At 34.5% G+C, this 17,939-nt stretch overlaps 1 protein-coding gene across 16 annotated transcripts in view; it reads left to right on the forward strand.

Moving 5' to 3' along the window:
• Positions 1 to 17,939, forward strand: part of NRXN1 (neurexin 1) — a 705,459-nt gene that overhangs the window by 192,864 nt on the left and 494,656 nt on the right. The gene's annotated exons all lie outside the window — the stretch shown is intronic.

The following is a 17,939-nucleotide window of genomic DNA, read 5'->3' on the forward strand; positions in this document are numbered from 1 at the left end:
AGCATACACTTAATTTACTAACACTGAGTTCACAAAAATAATGAACTAGAACCTAAAAATTTAGCAAGCAATTTTTAAAGAAAATAGATGACATAATATATATATATGACAAAAATATTTCGTGTCTGACTGAGAAGCTGAAGCCAAACTCTACGTTCAATGTATAATGACAGTTTGTTAATTTAGTTTTTTAATAATGGCAGTGTATTTTTTATAGTTTATTTTATTTGCACAGTAAGCTGATGACAAGTCTTCCTCATAGCCTTGCAAAAACTGTAAGAAAACCAATCATAGAAGTACATTACAAATTATATTCCCGTAGCAAAATGAAACCACAGCATCATGCCAATGCATCAATTCAGTTATAGATTTGTATAAAAAATGCTATTTTGTCTGAGAAACAAAGTGATTATAACTATGTCTGATTTATATAAACCAGTTGTGCTTAGGATGACCAGACCACTAGGTCTGATTACTTGTTAAAGCGACATGACATGACCCGCTCATGCTTAATACTTAATTTTAGAGGTTCAAATCGTACTTCTAGAAACCTCCTCTATTGGAAATGAGCTTTGATTTGGTTTCTGTAGTTTGACAATAATTCTTCTGTGGTTTTGGTAAGTCCCTCCTAGTAATAATATTGTGAAAGTTTATAAATAGCAATTCTATTTTTCTGTTGTCTTTGCACTTATACAAATAGTGAAACCTAATTTTGTTGTCTAAAGACCTACATTACACACTGCACTGCACCACAGTAACCTTAGCATTTTCTCAGAATGCCTTCAGCATCTCTTTATTTCTCCAGTGTTCCCTCCATTCACCATCCTACCATGTGTACTTCAGTATTCCCTAACAACGCATCACCTAGAGAAAGTACCATACTGTATCTATCTGGCTTTTTTAAAGTCAGGACTCATGTGCCTGTACTATTTGGTTACCTGGTGAACAAACCTGATCAGTGAAGAAAGAATGTGTTCACGTTGAAGTGCTACTTCCCTACTCTGTAGCTGATGCTTGGAGATTTTATCAGAAGCAGGTATCTTTTGGCCTCTGCTCTCCATCACATTCATGTGAAATGGATCATTGGTTCAAAAGTTTCTGAAATGGGCCTGGCAGATATCTGTATAAATAAATATCCTAATGACACAGCTTCATTTTTAGAGAAAGCCAAGATAAAGTAACCAAATAAAACTCTTGTATATAGAAACTGGTCCTGATACTTATGCTTTTACAAGCACTAAATCCTATGTAATATTTGAAACCTAATACCAATTTGCTTATGCAGGTAGAGTTACCATAATAACAATGCTGCTGAAAGGGGTTTTATTTAATGTTTGGGGTTTTATTTTCTTCTGCTGCTTGAGAGTCAGGCCATCTCTCACAAAGTACACTGCTTTTTTTTTAACATAACCACTTAAAATTTCAAGTAAGACTTTTACATGAGATTCAGTATCTCCTATCTTCTCACATACTGGTTTTCTTTAAAGGAAATGTAGGATTTTAGGGTTTATTTATTTATGATAGTAATGTATCTGACAGTTTTGAATCTTGCAAGTGAGTCTTCCATTGCTCAAAATGGTTGTAGTTTTATACTGGTAGATTACATTTAACCTGGTTTACAGACTTTTTTTATCAGAGAAAGCATCTTGATTAGATGCCATGCTGGAGAAATGTGGATAAAAAGGGATATTGAATAAATGTAAAAAAAATTAATCCCTGCTAGCATGAGTTTTGCATTCACCTTTCTGAATTTAGCTGAAGATACATGGATAGGAAGTGAGTTTATGTAGGCAGTGAGATAAGTTCTTGGTTAAAGATGATCATCCTTATTCTGGTGCTTGAAACCCAGGAACAGCTCCCAGCCTTGATAAACCATGCTGTAATCTGGTTATTTTGAATGAGACAAGATGAGAATTGAGTATTTGTCACACTGTCATGTCCCCATTTCTGATTTCCCTCTGTCCCTTCCAACCACACTTGGCTTTGAGCATGTTGGCAGGACCCTTGAACAACAAACGTAGGTTTGAGAGAACTTCTGAATAAGGGAATTAAACTGTTCTTGCAAATGTGCTGTGTGTATTTGGAGTGATTCAGTTCTGAGGGGGAGCTGAAAATGCTAATCAGCAGGTTGTTCAGCACTTACTATTATATTCTGAAAGTGCATGCCTGAATGGAAGCTTCATGAAAGGAAACTATGTGAAATGCCAGGGTGTGGTTTGCCAAAAGGAACTCATTATTCTTTTAAAGCTAATGGAAGTGGTATTATGAATTTTAGAAATCAGACTCCCTGATTTCCACATTATTTTCAATTTTTTTGGATTGACAGACCACTGTCTTGACTGCCATAGAATATGATACTGATTAATGTTTGAGAAAGTCATCACGGGTGCTGTGTAGAGGTTGCATTACTGTAAAGCATGAAGCAGGCTGTGTGATATGGGAAGAAACTGCTGGTAATGAGTAGTACTTTAAGTAAAGCATTGAGTAGCTAGATAATAAGGTCTAAATCTTTCACATTTTCTTATCTTTGGTTACAATTACTTACAAATCTAATGAGGTTGGCTGCAAAATTTACTTTGTGTAGAGGTTTCATAGCATAAGTCTCGTTAGATGGGTGAATTTTAATCAGTGTGTTAGATTGTATTAGTAAGTGGCTTTTCAGTCTGATTAGAATTTTAAACATGACCGAGAATTAAGAGGAAAAAAGAAATAGTGACATATAAAAAGGCTACAGAGCAGCTCTTAGGAAAAGAGCGCTTTGACCTTGAAAAAGATAAAACCAGAACAAGTGTAAAATAGAAAGAAAATAATCCTGTTATTAATGCAAAGTACTATAACACTAGCATTAAACCGTGACAATCATAAAGCAAAAATCAAAAGAATAAAGAAACAAATAGATAAGAGGCAAATATTCATAGTAGTCAGACATGTAGATCTATTAAGAAGAAATCATAGTATAATTAATTTTAAGATGGTAAAGTTTTATTTTGAATCTGTTCTGAGCTATCATGAAATAAAGGCACTTAAGGAAAATACAAGGCCTGGAGCAACTGACTGTTGGATACTTCTTTGAAATATTTCCAAATATTTTGTAGTTATTGTTTTAGATACTTAAGTATCCTAATTTAATATCTTGTTTATATATATATATATATAAAATATCACAGAAATACTGGCTTTATTCCAAATAATACAATGTTGCAAAATGACTAGCAGCTTTATCATTGCAGTATTTAAAACAAAACAGCCTGAAATGTTACAAAGAAAATAATTTCTATGCTTCTTTATGGGCAGTCAGATTATGTAAAACAGCCTACATATGTTTGTTAACAGGGAAGGTATTTGTTACCTCTGGGTAAAATATTGACTAAAGTGACCGTATTGCTTTAACTATTATTACAAAATTAATATGTATTTATAGATTACCTTTAATATTTTAAGGAAAAAAGGAGGTATGGTTTATTTAATTTTATTTAATTGCCAAAGAAATGCACGAGCAGAGCATCCTGATTTAAACACTAAAAGTACAACATTGAATCTCTTGTACCTGGCTAGTGGGCAAGATTAGATTATGGGTGTGGAGCCTTGTTTAGAATATTCCTTAATAAATGTCTTTTAAAACTGTTAAATTATTTCATACACATGGTATAGTCTGAAAAAACACTTCCTCTTATTTTAATCTTAACTATTTTGAATATTTTAATTAGAATTTTAAGTAGTGCAGAATATACTGCTACAAGATGATGCTTGGAACAACAGTCATTCAGATTTTGCATGTTTCATTCATTATGTATATGTGTTGTTTTCATGGCAAAAATCATGTAAAACAGATAGGATGATTATGACTGGTGTGGAGATTTGTTTCACCAGTTAAGATTATAGCCTGAGGTCTGAGGGTATTAAATTTTTTAGGTATTTTTAAATGAGTCACTTCTACCATCTATAAAGAAAAGATGTATTTGGTAACAGGGGTATAAGATAACAGCAGTGCAAGATATTCAAGTTCACATCATCAATTGATCTATACTTTTTGGTCTGTTAGTTATACCATTGCTATAACCAATATTAGGTGACTCTGCAGTTATTTCTACAGTGTTTAACCAAAAACTTTACACTAAGTAGGCTTCTCTGTGGGATTTTTCTCCTTTGTAGAGTAAAATACTGTTTCTTATGAGCATAAGTGATAAAAGTTTAGCAAAATTTGTGCATCTGCTATTATCATCTGTATATTTGACTAGTAGGCTTTACCTGAAAATGCTCTGATGTTATGTTGACAATGGATATATTGCAAAATATCAGCATTGGCTTTGTGAAGAATGACTGAAAGTTTTAGTGGTCAGGTCTGGATTTATCAGTTTGGTTGCTGAAGTTCTTGCAGTAAATCTCAAGTTGGTGCAACGCGGTAACACGCAATGTAAGATTGTTGTGTTCATATAGCTGACCAGCTCTTGCATTTATAGGCATGGAAACCAGTGTGCTTATGCTATTGTATTGTTTAGCTGGTTTTGTTCTTCAGGAAATGTCAGACATAAGATAGCATCCAGCACTGGCAACAGCTGTAACATACTTGGTCAAATTTGGCAAGGTTGATTTCAGTACCTTTAAATGTGATCAATGAGAAATGTGTAAAGCTGTTGCGTACACCCTGATCTCCAGATTTTTAATCCTCTGTGGGATGACATACCAGGATCTGATGTTTTGAAAACAGTATAGCTATAAAGAGGAGAGCCACAGAGAAACACTGATACAATGTGCATGATCCTTACTAAGCATTCAAGCTTAAAAAACCTGAGCAGATAAAACATGGGGAAAAAAACCCCAACACACTCAACCCTAGTACAGTGCTCTGGAAAACCTATTTTTCCCTTAGGCAGAAAAAATCTAAAGTCATGGCCCATGTTTTGGGCTACAAATAGCTGTGAAACTGTAATGGGCAGCAAGCCAACTTTTTAATCTTATTCTGGTTTTGAGAAAGTTAATCACAAGTTCTTAGAGTTTGGTTTTTTTTAATATTAGAGCAAAAGATGCAGGTTTTTTGTTGTGGTTAATCTTTTTAAAATACTTTGTCTATATAAAATTAATAAAGCACTATGGAGACATAAATATAGAATTCTTGCTTGCAAATGTGGGTGTTGGATAAATCTCAAATTAGTTCTGGGTGTGAGTATAGAAGTAAACATTCCTATCACATACTGAACACTCTGCCAAGCATTTTCTTCTTGCAAAATATTGCTGGAGGGCATTTTTCTGTTGATTTTTCATGTTTACACTTCAAAAAATTTAAATTCAAGTAAGGTAATTACTTTTGGTAATTTAATTTTATAATACCTCTTCAGATTAATAATTATGAAGCTTTTACTGTCATCTTCTGGAGTCTGTTTAGAAAGAAAACCCTGTGTTTTCCCTCTCCTTACTGTATTCTCCTGCAGCCTATATAAAAATGCTGAATTTACCCCCATATTTATGCAAAATAGTGGAGCTTGTTGTGATTTAAGCTCGGCAACTGGATTCCCCACTGCTGTCAAGAAGAAATAATTCTGATGGTAGTAATTTCCTGAAGTCAAAGATTAATGTTCTACTGCACAGACTACTTCTGTCTTTCAGAAGAGCCCAGAGCAACACCTGTTGGGGAAACCCTTCCTTGCTGGTTTGGTCTTGATGTAGCTGAAAGAATCTTGATATGCATTGAAAAACACACCCACAGAATTACCTTGGCTGGAAGAAGACCTTTGAGATCAAGTCCAACCATTAACCTAACGCTGACAAGACCTCAAAGAAGTCATATTCTTAAGTTCTATGTCTATACCACTATTAAGTACCTCCAGGGTTGGTAATCCCACCAGTGTCTTGGGTAGCCTGTTCCAATGTCTGACAACCCTTTCAGTGAAGAAATTCTTCCTAACATCCAATCTAAACCTCCCATGGTGCAACTTGAGGCCATTACCTCTTGTCTGGTCACTTGTAACTTCATTGAACAGGACAAGCCCCACCTTTTTACAACCTCCTTTAAGGTAGTTGTAAAGAGTGATAAGGTCTCCCCTCAGCCTCATTCCAACCAGAAAAGAATACAGTGCATTTCTTCAGGAATTGCATAAAAATTTGACAATAGTTTTCATTCAAGTTTTCAGTGTCATAAAGATTGTAAATATGCATTGATGGTGGATAAATTTTGAAACAGTAAACAGCCTTTGCCTGAGACTATTACTTAAGGTGGCTTTAAACACAATTTTCTTGGCTTCTGCTTGAGGCCTGAAGGGTGGTTCTTGAACTTGAAAAGAAGATGGCTATAGAACAAGGGATTCTGCAAGATCTATGAAAGCACACATTGCATGTAAATGGTAAATGAGGATTGGCTGTTTGCCATCTCTTCTAATACAAAAAAAAAAAAAATCAAACTGGAGATGATAAAGAACCAAAAAGAGATAGTTTTTCATACATCAGCAAATTTGTGGAAATCCTTGCTGAAGAATTCTGGTGATGCAAAGAGCTGTAAACTGCAGGATAAATGGAGCAACTACTCATAAGACATTTCAACTGAGAGATCCTAAATGACCATTAATCTTAAGTTACCTGAACTTAAATTTGCAAGATGAGAGACTGCAAACATAAAAGTATCAGAAACACTCACTGATTTTCCCTGGATATCTGGGAAAACCTTTGTTATATAGCAAAGAAGACAACTTTGGTCTGAGCTACTATTTCTGGTTCCTCTCTTGCTCATTGTAATCTAACTGGGACATGGGTAAAATTAACAGTAAATCACTACTGTTATTAAGACTACAGAGTGACTGTTGTTAGGGGTACTAAAGTGATCTTGCCTGAATGCGATATTGAATATTGGTGTTAGAGAAAAGCTAGGGTCCTATGCATGGCTTCATATGCAAGTAAGAATTCTTACCTGTCACTTCCTATTGCAGCATCATAGGGATTTTTAGGATCTAGTCTTAGAGCTGAGATAATAGATATGAATTCCTGCCTGCCATAAAAATGGTTTTTAATTATATCAACTATACAGTAAGGCTCACTGAAAATGTAAGGGAATCATCTTGAGGAACAAAGCTCTGTTCTGAAGCGAGCTGCAACACACATGGCAACTATTTTTTCAAGAGCTGAGTACAACAGCAAGTTTTAAACTCCTACATAAAACCTAGTTAGAGTGTTAGTATGTTAATCATAGTTATTTTTAACTATATGGTGTCTAAAAGTACCCTGTTTCAACTGGCTGACAGATTTTAAGTATTTAGAATTTACTAAACTGTGGTACTTCCATCTCCAAACCACTTGGTGTACAGATTGAGCAAAATATATTTAAACTTTCCTGGAAAGAAAGGGAGTCAGGTTCAGTGTGTGAAGTTGTTTCTGATAAGTGTAAGAATTGTTCTTGTTTTACATAGTTCTCTGTGGTAAACAGTGTTCAATTATCACCACCCCTCTCTGCTGAGGTGAAGCTCAAATATCTAAACTGAAAAAAGGATGCATAAATGAAAATAACTCTTGGACAAGAAACAGAAGTCAAAGAACTAACTTGAATTTTGTTTTGCAAAATTTATTCGTGCTAGATGGAGATGAGAGAGATTTCCTGGGTAGCATCTGTGCATCTGTAAATGTAAGATGTTGAACTGCAGAGAAAATAATGTGTTAATTAAAATAAATGTAATGCTAATGTGCAGTGTTCAGATAATGCATGCAAATGGTCTTTAAATAGAAAGTAACAAAAATAACCATAGCCAAATAACAAAATATTCAGCATAGCTTTGGGAACCTGTGGGAACTCTGTAAAGGCTCTGGAACTGTGAGTGCCAAAATACTTGCTCTTTGCCAAGTATTTCACAAAGAACATTGTTTTGTTGATTATTAGATTCAGGTTGCTGAATGATCATTTGTGTAATTTAAGTGAATAAAGTAGTATTTCCTCTTGTATATACCAATATTGTACCATTCTTGCTAAAGATACCATCCTGATGATCAGACTCTGAATATATCCACCACAATGGTGGTATTACAGTCAATCCATTCTCACACAGATGGGCATTTTATATTTTGAGCATAATTTCAACATATTCTCTTGTTACAGATCAGGATATTACTGTTGCTGTTATCAGTCCAACTCTACCAGTAATGTAGTCTTTCTACTTTTTGCATTAAAATATGAAAACACAGGGAAAAAGCACAGGTCCTTGGCATTTTCTCCAGAGAACTTGCAAATTTTGCATGGCTGTTGCAGGATCCGTTAGGAGCTGTTAGGTATCAGTTCTAATATCTTAAAGCAAGTAAGAATTTGAAGAATAATTAAAGAAAAAGAATCAAAGGTATTTGGTACTATCATGTAGACAATTGAAATCTATTTTTTGTTCAAGTATAAAGATCAAATTGTGTTGTTGGCATGTTTTTTAGGCATACAGTGATTTGGGAGAGTCACAACAGGTTTCTAAAAGGTAATTTTGTGGTTAATTCTTACGAGACCAAGTTACAATATGCACTTGGTAAGAATAAAAATACCCTTGTTAAGAAAAAAAAATAACCTAAAAATGCAAAATTTTCAGTCAGTGCAGCATTTACGTTACAGGATGTCTAAGGACAGGATGAAAGAAAATGTTTCTGATGGCCATTTGTTAACTTGTAAGTTTGCATGCATTAGCATCTCTGCACTTCCAAGAGTACACTTGCACTTTTGCACTTAAATCTAGGATATTTAAAGTCGCATCTCTTGCTGTTTGTGAATCACTTTTAGATAAGACACATGTATCTAAAACATTAGTTTCCAGTGTAAAGTCATTACTGATTCTGCTGATGTTAGATAAATACTCTGACAGAGGACTGAGGCTGAAGTCACAGCTTGCAAAATTGTCGCAACTGTTCATTAAAGCATTATCAACCTGTAAATCTTTGGTCATCTCCTACATTGTTGCCTTCCAACAGTAATGCTGTGGGAAGGTCCTTAGAAGATGCAGTCATAGCTGACTTAAGACTGTGTATTTGGATTTAATTTGGTAGAAACACAAACTTCTGTTTTACTAGAATTCTTAATGCTTTTTGGCAGCCTGGAAATGAGATTGCTGCTGCATGTGACAAGTATTGGAAGAGAACTTGGTGTTGTGGAATTAAACTAAGGCATGACTGATCAGCTGAGTTACATGCACTTTTACTAGATTCTAGAGGAAGGCAAGATTTTTATAGAAGGAAAACCTGCTATTATAATTACCTTTGTAAAGATGATGCAAAGAAAGTTTTTATGTCTCAAAAAAACCCACCTTATTCTGTGTATGATTCTGTAATAATTCTACTACAGCTTTAAATTATTCAGTTTTTTTTTCAGACATAAGTATTCTGAATTCAAACACGCAAACAAATGCAGAAAATTGACTTGTGTATGATGCAGATACTGGCCAAATAAGAGAACATCAGGCAGAGAATTCAAACCAAACCATCTCAATATTACATGGTTTAAGAAAAACCTGTCAACATCAGACATATATATGAGATCCTCCTTCTCCCAACCCTTCAAGAAAATAAATTCTCATACATGCAAATTTCCTTATGAAGCTCTTTCTTCATTAAGTAATTCACTTGCATTACTGTTTCAACTCAAAAGATGTGACATGTGGTCTTGCACCATCTCTCATCAGACCAAATAACTGGAAACAATGGCAAGCAGAACTGACAGCTCCTGCCAGACCACACAAATACAGTAGTGTTGTAACCCAGTAACAGGGACAATAATGTGTGTCATGCTTGTAGGTCACTTATTTACTTGTTTATTTACCTTTTTACTTCTGGTTTGAAACAGTGAAAGCATCTGAATGCTCACTGTGCCAGAGTTATATTTGATGTAAGTCTGATTTTGATGTAAACTGAAGAGGTCTGATTTTCAGGATTAAGACTAATCCTGTCTTCAAGTTTGCTGCTGTCATGGTCATCACTCTGGATTGGCACTAATATTTAATAGGCCTAACAATTATATCCACTCTGGGAAGACTGAAATTTTAACATCCTGTGTCACAGTGCCTCATAAAGTCACCATGTTATGATAAATGCATGCAGCATGCTCTTTGTCATGACTGCTCTTGACATGACTGTCAACCAATACCAAAGATAAATTACATTAAAAAAAAAAAAATCAAAAAAAGAAAAAGAGCCTGGGGATTATGGTTGCTTTTGGAGAGGTTAAACCCCAAACTTATTTCATATAGGTTTAAGTAGTTCTAGTGTCTCCATTAAAACCCTGCAGTACCTTCTTGTGTTAAATAAAGTAAGAGGCTGAAGGGAAATTGGAGGAAATAGGAGGAAGATCAAAAGAAGTGCCCTTGTGTATTAGTACATCATGTCTCAAGTAGGAACACTGAAGTCAAGTGGTGAAGGGACACTGAATGGTAGCAAAGAGCCTGATTTTTTTAGCAATACAAAATATAAGATTTTTTTATGCCTACCTTGGGATAGTATAAAATAATCTATTTATGTAATGAACATTGCTATTATTTGTACTGTTGGAGTACCCAGAAACCCTATTAATAGATTCTTAACCCCTTTTCTGCAATGCATAATTACAAATTTCAGTGTCTTTAAAACAGAGGTTGTCTTTGATTTTAAGTATGATAGAAGACAACAATGAGAAAAGCTTATAAGCATGTGAAGCTGTAGACTCTATACCCTGCATTACCATTGTCATCTTGAGGTCTGATTTTGTAGATGAGTTGCTTGCAATGCTATGAGCAACAAAAATAGTAGAATAATTTTTGGTAAATCTTGTAGATGATGTGTCAAAAAAGATTCCCATTTTCTGTCCTTTTAGAAAATATTGACTTCATTGTGCGTGCATTGCTGTAAAGAATTATCTAAAGAGAAAGTGAACATGGTGGTTATGCAAAGGTCCTCCTAGAAAGGTCAGTAGTGGGGAAAGTAAATGGGGTACTGCAAGCTGTTTAGTGGGCAGGTAAGAAATGGTGGTCTCAAACAAAGGTATAAATTATACAACAAAGGATTTAAAGCATGGGAGCAAACAGCATCTTTTTGAAGGTGTTTTTTATATTTACAAAACAAAATATGGTCCAAGTGTTACTGTGTATAAATTATTCTCATCAATCCTATGAAAGGAAAATCATGGTTTAGAGATGAGTTGATGAAAAACATTGTGTGAAGATGAAAACCATGCACATAGATTTAATGTGAAAGCATTTCCTGCTCATTCTTTGCCAAGTTTTCCTGTATCAGTGGTGGTTGTCCTTGTGACTACTGTGCAAGTCTTGCAACCTTCTCAATAGATTTTGAGGGGAAAAAAAAAAAAGTTTACCAACTTTCTGATTATTATTTTAATTAGATCACATTCTGGCCACTGAATGTGCAACTGAGTAGAATTTTTAAAAAATCCCATTCTAGTTATGAATGCTTCTCTCTTTTTCCTAATGTTTTGATTTTCCAAGCTGAGAAAGGTCAGGGTTATTTAGCTTCCACTTGGCCTCCCTCTCTGAACAAGTAATCCACATTTCAAGCACATTACAAAGTCTGGCTCTGATAAAAGGCATTGAAGAGAACAACAGAATTCCAGCACATTACTCTGACTTGACTGCACCAATTACAGGACAGGCATGAACAAAAGGCAGAAATGCTCTTGGGAAGGAGACTTTCCCAAATGGATGCGTTTTTGCTTGTGCTTTGCTGACTTTACCATCTTCTTTGATAAGCGATCAGGAGCTATTATGTTTCTGTATACAAGCACAAAGGGGAAAATTTAAATGAAATTGATGTTATCACCTTTTATTCTTGGGATTTAGCTAGAAGTCAGCTAGAAAGGCAGCTCGATTTAAATTAAGTGAATGAGATCCCTAGCAGGAGAGGAATGGGTTAGAAGGTCTGAGGAGTGAAGGGAGTTACAAGTTTTAGGGATTGCAGTTACAACCTCGTTTTTAATTGAATTATTTTTCTGAAGACTGTTCATTTAAATTTTGGTGTCTTTGACAACCAGGTGAACCTGTTGCTCCTGAATTGGGTCATGTCTGTATGCAGTTATAAGAAGTTGATAGACTTATTTGTAACAAAGGTTATTAAATTCTTTGGGTTTAGTGTAAATACAGACACATGTTAGTAATAGACTTAATTTTTAGTCTGCATAAAACAGGCAAGTTTTATAAAACTGCATCTACTTGTGCAGAAAAAAACCCAAACAAAAAAAACATATGAACATATAATGCAAAAAAAAAAAAAAAAAGAAGCATAGTTTACAATTAATGTATTATAATTATTTTTCTCATACTTAGTTAAGTATTCAATTATATTGCTTTTTCTTTTTTTAAAGCATAGAGATGCAGTTGGGCTGTGGGAAATAAATTCAGCTTTCTCTAGTATTTTTCATTAGCTGTTAGAGCAAGGATATTTTTTACATTTCTTAAACCAGAAAGGCAATTGCCTATCATAAAAATCTTATTATTGCTGCTTATAGTATCTGAAGTCTTTTAAGAGTGCTATTTAGGTCTTGTTTCACATTGTACAAAATCTACTTTAAAAGACAAAATAGAAGTTAAAATGGGGACATCCCACAACTAAACTGAATTTAGAATTCTAACAGAACAGGTCTTGGTAGATTTAATTTTTTTTTCTTTTTAGTAAACATGTTAGCTTAAGTAGAAAACAAGTAGTCATACTGTACCTCTTTTATTAGATATCCATGTTCTCTATTATTAATTTCAAATACTGTTGCAGATTATTATTTTAAAGCACTCACTGGTAGAAAAATCTGCTGCAATTTCAGATTAAGTCATGTAGTCTGCAGCTACTCATAAAAGTATAGCTCGGTCTACAGCTATTCACAAAATAAATGGTGCATGAACAATGTAAATTCACAGACGAACTGTGAAGAGAAAATTACTTCCTGCTGGAAAACAGAAGCAAGGGAGAAGAAAAAATGTAGTTGAGGCATATGAGATCAAATGTTGCTCCTCTAATATATAGAATTTTTTATTAAGGCTCTAAGAACTTGCCAAAATTATTTCTTCATCCAGGTAACAATTATACTTCAGCCATCTTCTCTCTGTCCCCAGAAAAATTTTCAGAAGTGCTGATTTATTTTTGTGTAGTGTCTCAGCTTTTAAATGAAATACAGCTTTAACTTTTTAATGCTGTATATGGCCCTAGAATAATAAAAAATAGGTGTCATTTGCCTAAACCCAAAAATGCAGCAGTAGTCACAAGTAAGAGAAAATCCTTGCTATGGTGCAATATGCAATGGTCCTTATTTTTCTCTCTCTCTCTCTCTTTTTAATTTTTTTTTCCCCTCTCTCCAAAAGATTTAGAAGACATTGGTGTTTTTGAGTCAGCTGAGACACAGATGGAGCTGGTTATATGTGGAGCATTCCCAAGAGTTGTTTTCATTCTACTATTTTCTAGTCAATAAATTTCACAAGAAAAAAATGGTAGCACTGATAGCAGTGCCTTCCCTGCTTAAGAGAGGATGGGATATTTCCATGGTGAATTAAAATGCACACATTGCTGAGCAATGAAAACAAATTAAAGCAAATTCAGTTACTTCATTTTAAAGACAGCTCTTAGCTTTAATTGTCATAAATTCAGAACTAATTATAAATATGTTGACAAAAATTGGGCCAACAGTTTGTCATTTTAAATCTAAGTGAAATGCAAAATGCTGAGAATAAATTACCAGGTATGAATTCAGTCTGAAGTTCAGTTTATTTGCTACATACAGGATGCCTCAGAATATTGAGGGCACCCCCTTAAAGGAAAAAGCAGTAGAAATATCAGAAAGTATTCTTTCATTATGACTAATATTTAACAGATAAACTCTGCACATGGTGTCTAAACTTTAAGATCTGGAAATCTTTCCAAGTGACTGGGTATAGATGGGTGATTCAGTCCTATCCCGATTCCATGCTGGGTGAGAATTAGGCTCATATCATCTCCTGTCCTCCCTCACAACATGTAAGGAGGAAAGAAATCTGTGGACATTAACTGTAATGTGTAGCTCCAGGAGGTCCAGATGGGTCCCAAATCTGGATTATTAACTAAACAGGACCACAAAATGTGCTGTGGCACGTAACTGCCCCCTTGATATGTTCCCATCTGCTCTGATAACAACTAGGTGTAAAGTAAAAGAAATACTAAAAATCCCCAGAGGTTAACTATTTCAGGACTGATGAGTTATCAAAGCATGCCTTCATATGTGAGTTACATTAATATAGTTCTTGAGTGTAAGAATAGTGTTCCTTCAGGGAAGAGGGTGGATAAATCTATGATGCATGTTCAAACTATTAACACATAGAAGTTTGCAAGTTAATTAACGTATAAAAGTACATGCACAGTTAGGCTACACTTAAGAGTGGAATTTCCTTTCAGTTTGTATTTTACATCCTTCTGTTCAACAAGATGAACCTAGCTCTAATATCCAGAAAAAAACTGTGAATTCATGTGCACATATTTGAAAGGTTTCAGAATTCTGGTTAGGACCTCTATTTCAGAAGTTTGGTTAGGCATTTAGATGAAGTGGTTTGCTTGTCTGTCACTACATGCTGCCAGCACTGGACATAGAAATTTTAAAGATCTTAAATCTGGGACCAGAGGAACAAAGGATTTTATAAAGCACAGGCTAAAAGGAACATCCTTTCATGTTTGCACAACTTCAGTCAAGGGTTTATGGCAATGTCCCAGATGTCTTACAGAATACAACCCCAAATAATTAACAGTGTTATAGGGGTCCATCCTAATATAAGGTGTAAATTTGCAAGTTCTGTATGTGAATTGCATTGGCTGATTGGATATAGTATAAAGCACATGGGGTTTTTTTTGTTATTAAAGGACTCAGTGACAAGCTTGCCAGTGTGGGATTTTGTTCTTTGAGCCAACTACTTGTTTGTAATTGAAATTTCCTGCAGGCTTTGGCATCCTGTATTGAGACTTCTGGTAAATGAATGAGAGCTATATATAAAGCTAGTAGAGAGAGGAACAAAAGTATGTGTTGTGGAGGACCAAACAATGTGGTTCATTATGTTAGTTAAAGGTCCTGGGTAAGTTACAGAGTAAATTGAATTGTCTAACCAAATTCCAGCCTGTCTTCATTTCTGCAGTCTGAATTGTTCAATTACTGCCCTGAATAAAGTAGAATAACCACTCCTCATAGCAGATAAATTATGTTAAGAACTTAGTTCATTAAGATAACAGTTATACTAATTTTCACAGCCCCTTGAACAAGATGGCACCTCTAGGAATGCCAAATTTGGGTTCTCAGTCCAAGAAGTACATGGCTAATAATGCTGTCAAGCAGAATTATTTGAATTATAACCAATTTAGATTATATTGGTTAATTATTTAATAAGTTAATTAACTAATATGGATTATAACTAATATAGTAATACTAATACTCTAGTGCATCTTACATGTAGAAATTCAAAATATGTATTTATGTTTTTTAGATGATAGACATGGAAAAGAAAAAATTAACTCTGATTTTTTTGTGAATTGATGATACAAAATTTATTTCTAGTTGCCAGAATGGAGTTGTTCTTTTGGGGGGGGAGGGGACTGCTGGTTTTTTGTGGTTTTTTTTCCCCCTGAATGAAATTTACTTTGCACTCCTCTTTATTCTAGGCATTTTAATTCACTGAAAAATATTAGGTTCATAGCGAATTAGGCCGACTTGAGCATCTCTTTTGTTTTGAAATCATATGTGGTTATTTCATAGCTTACAATATTTAAGTAATGGTTGATAATTATCTATAACATATGGAATCTGTACGTTGAGAAATATGCAACAACTTAAGACAGTGCTGTATTATCTCACTATAACTAACTTTTTGTTAACGCTGCCATAATTTATATGATTCAGGTGCAGGAAATCAACATAATTTCTTCATTTGAAGTATAATGAATACTTTGCTTAAGTTATCTATTTCATGACAACAAAATACTTAACTGAGAAAATTTTGTATAACATGATTCATACAATGCATTTGCTGTATTGCATTAATGTAACTTGGAGTAATCTACCTTTAGTTAATGAGCCTCTCTGGGGTGCACTTTCTGCAAAAATAATCAAGACATCTTTTAACATTTGTCTATAATATGCAACACTAAATTTGCTAGTTCTGTATATTTAAAATAACCATAGAAGACTTTATAATACCTCTTGTATAGTCTGTAAAGGCCCTTGGAAGTAAGTCCTTAGTGACTAAGTTCAGTTGCCAGGGTAGCTTTGAACTCCTGTTACCTTTTTGCGCTATCAAGGAAAAAAAAAGTGTTTAAGGAAGAAGCTCTACCAGATGAGCTTGTATAAAAACAATATTTAAATGCTCTTGATTTTTTAAAATTTTTTAGGTATCTCAAAAATTGCTGGAATGCTGGGGAACACCTGATTTAATTGATATACAGGAGAAGAGTCTTGCCTGGTGTCATGACCCAGATTAGGCAACCCAGGCAGATTCAGACTGGACCCTCTTGCTATTTAAACTCTTTTGCAGAGAGCAAAGTAGGTATGACTGGATCCACTCTTAGTGGCACACCTGGCCCTCCCAGGGAAAGTAATTAAAGTGTTATGGCCCAAAGAAATGCTCAACCATCACATAAACCCTGATCAGACTAGGGTGAAATGACACTCAAGATCTGCATTTGAACATTATCTTTAATTAAAATTGTAGAAGTTGTATTGATACGTTGATTGTTATATATGCTCCAGCTGCACAATCATGAAGGCTGATAGTTTGATTACAAAAGTCACAATACATACGTTTTCAAGCTGCGTGACCTGGGAAAAATCGTGGTAGGCCTTGCATTACTTAATGATTTTATGAAGGGAAAGAGAATAGGAGAAGAAAAGTTAGAGAAGAGATGTAACAGAAAATCACCAGGTTTGGATCCAGTGTTGGTCCAGCTAACAGGGTAGGGATGGTGTTGGTGAAGTTCCCAAATCCCACCATCACAGCTCCTCTTTTTGTAGGCCTGTTTTCTTCAGGCAATTGTTTTGCAATGATGAGCAAGCACGGTTGAGTAACACAACTGAGCAACTGCAGGGGAACTCTGCCCCCCCCTGCTCCTCCACCCTTACTCCGTCTTGATTCCATGTGTGGACTGTTATTTCCATATGGGTCAGGCAGTCCTTTTCTTGTTCAAGGGCTTAAGATGGTGTTTTGACACCAATTCCCACACTAGACCATTGAGGGCTGGTCTCTCACATCTGGTTATAAACTATATATAAAAAAATATATGTGTGTATTTTTCATGTATATAAGTATATATAATGAGAATTACATTGCATTCATATAATAAATTAAACTGTAAAGGTTCTAAGGTTCTGTAGATTACTAAGATTATCCTTGTAGTGTGATCCAGTTCAGATATTTATTAAAAATAATTATGAAATTTATGAAAAAAAATAGAAAATATATAAACCAGGTTTGTACTATAACTTTACTTTAATAAGCCTGCTATTTTCATGTGAGGGGTATTCTGCCTCTATCCTAGACAGATTTTTAAGGAATAGACTTGATTAGAGTAGTGTGAAAAAGTAATGTGTGAGAATCCTTTGAATGTGGTCTTGCTCTTGGGAAAAGGTTAGAAGTAATGCAGGAAACAAATATTCTTATGACCATGTTGTTTAGAAATAGTACAAAAAATATACCTGAGTTATCTGTGGTCTCAAATATCTCAGCTTGAAAGCTTTAAGTCTTTTTTTTTTTTTTTTTTTTTTTTTTACATGAACTTCAGAAAATTTTGATGAAAGAATTCCTTTGTGATTTTTTTTTTTTACCTCTTCAGAACATAGTGATTTCTATCTTGTAATTATGGAGTTGTCTTTGTGATGGTTATGAAGGTATTATGATAGTAAGCAATTAAAATGGATAATAAAAAATTAGAGGACAAAAGTACTGACTTACTTGGCAGTATAAAGGCTGAAAGCTTGCATTAATTCCTGCTTGCCTTTATTATAGTGAATTTTTTTTTTA

This window comes from Heliangelus exortis, chromosome 3 (assembly GCF_036169615.1).
Source record: "Heliangelus exortis chromosome 3, bHelExo1.hap1, whole genome shotgun sequence".
NCBI classification, from domain to species: domain Eukaryota; kingdom Metazoa; phylum Chordata; class Aves; order Apodiformes; family Trochilidae; genus Heliangelus; species Heliangelus exortis.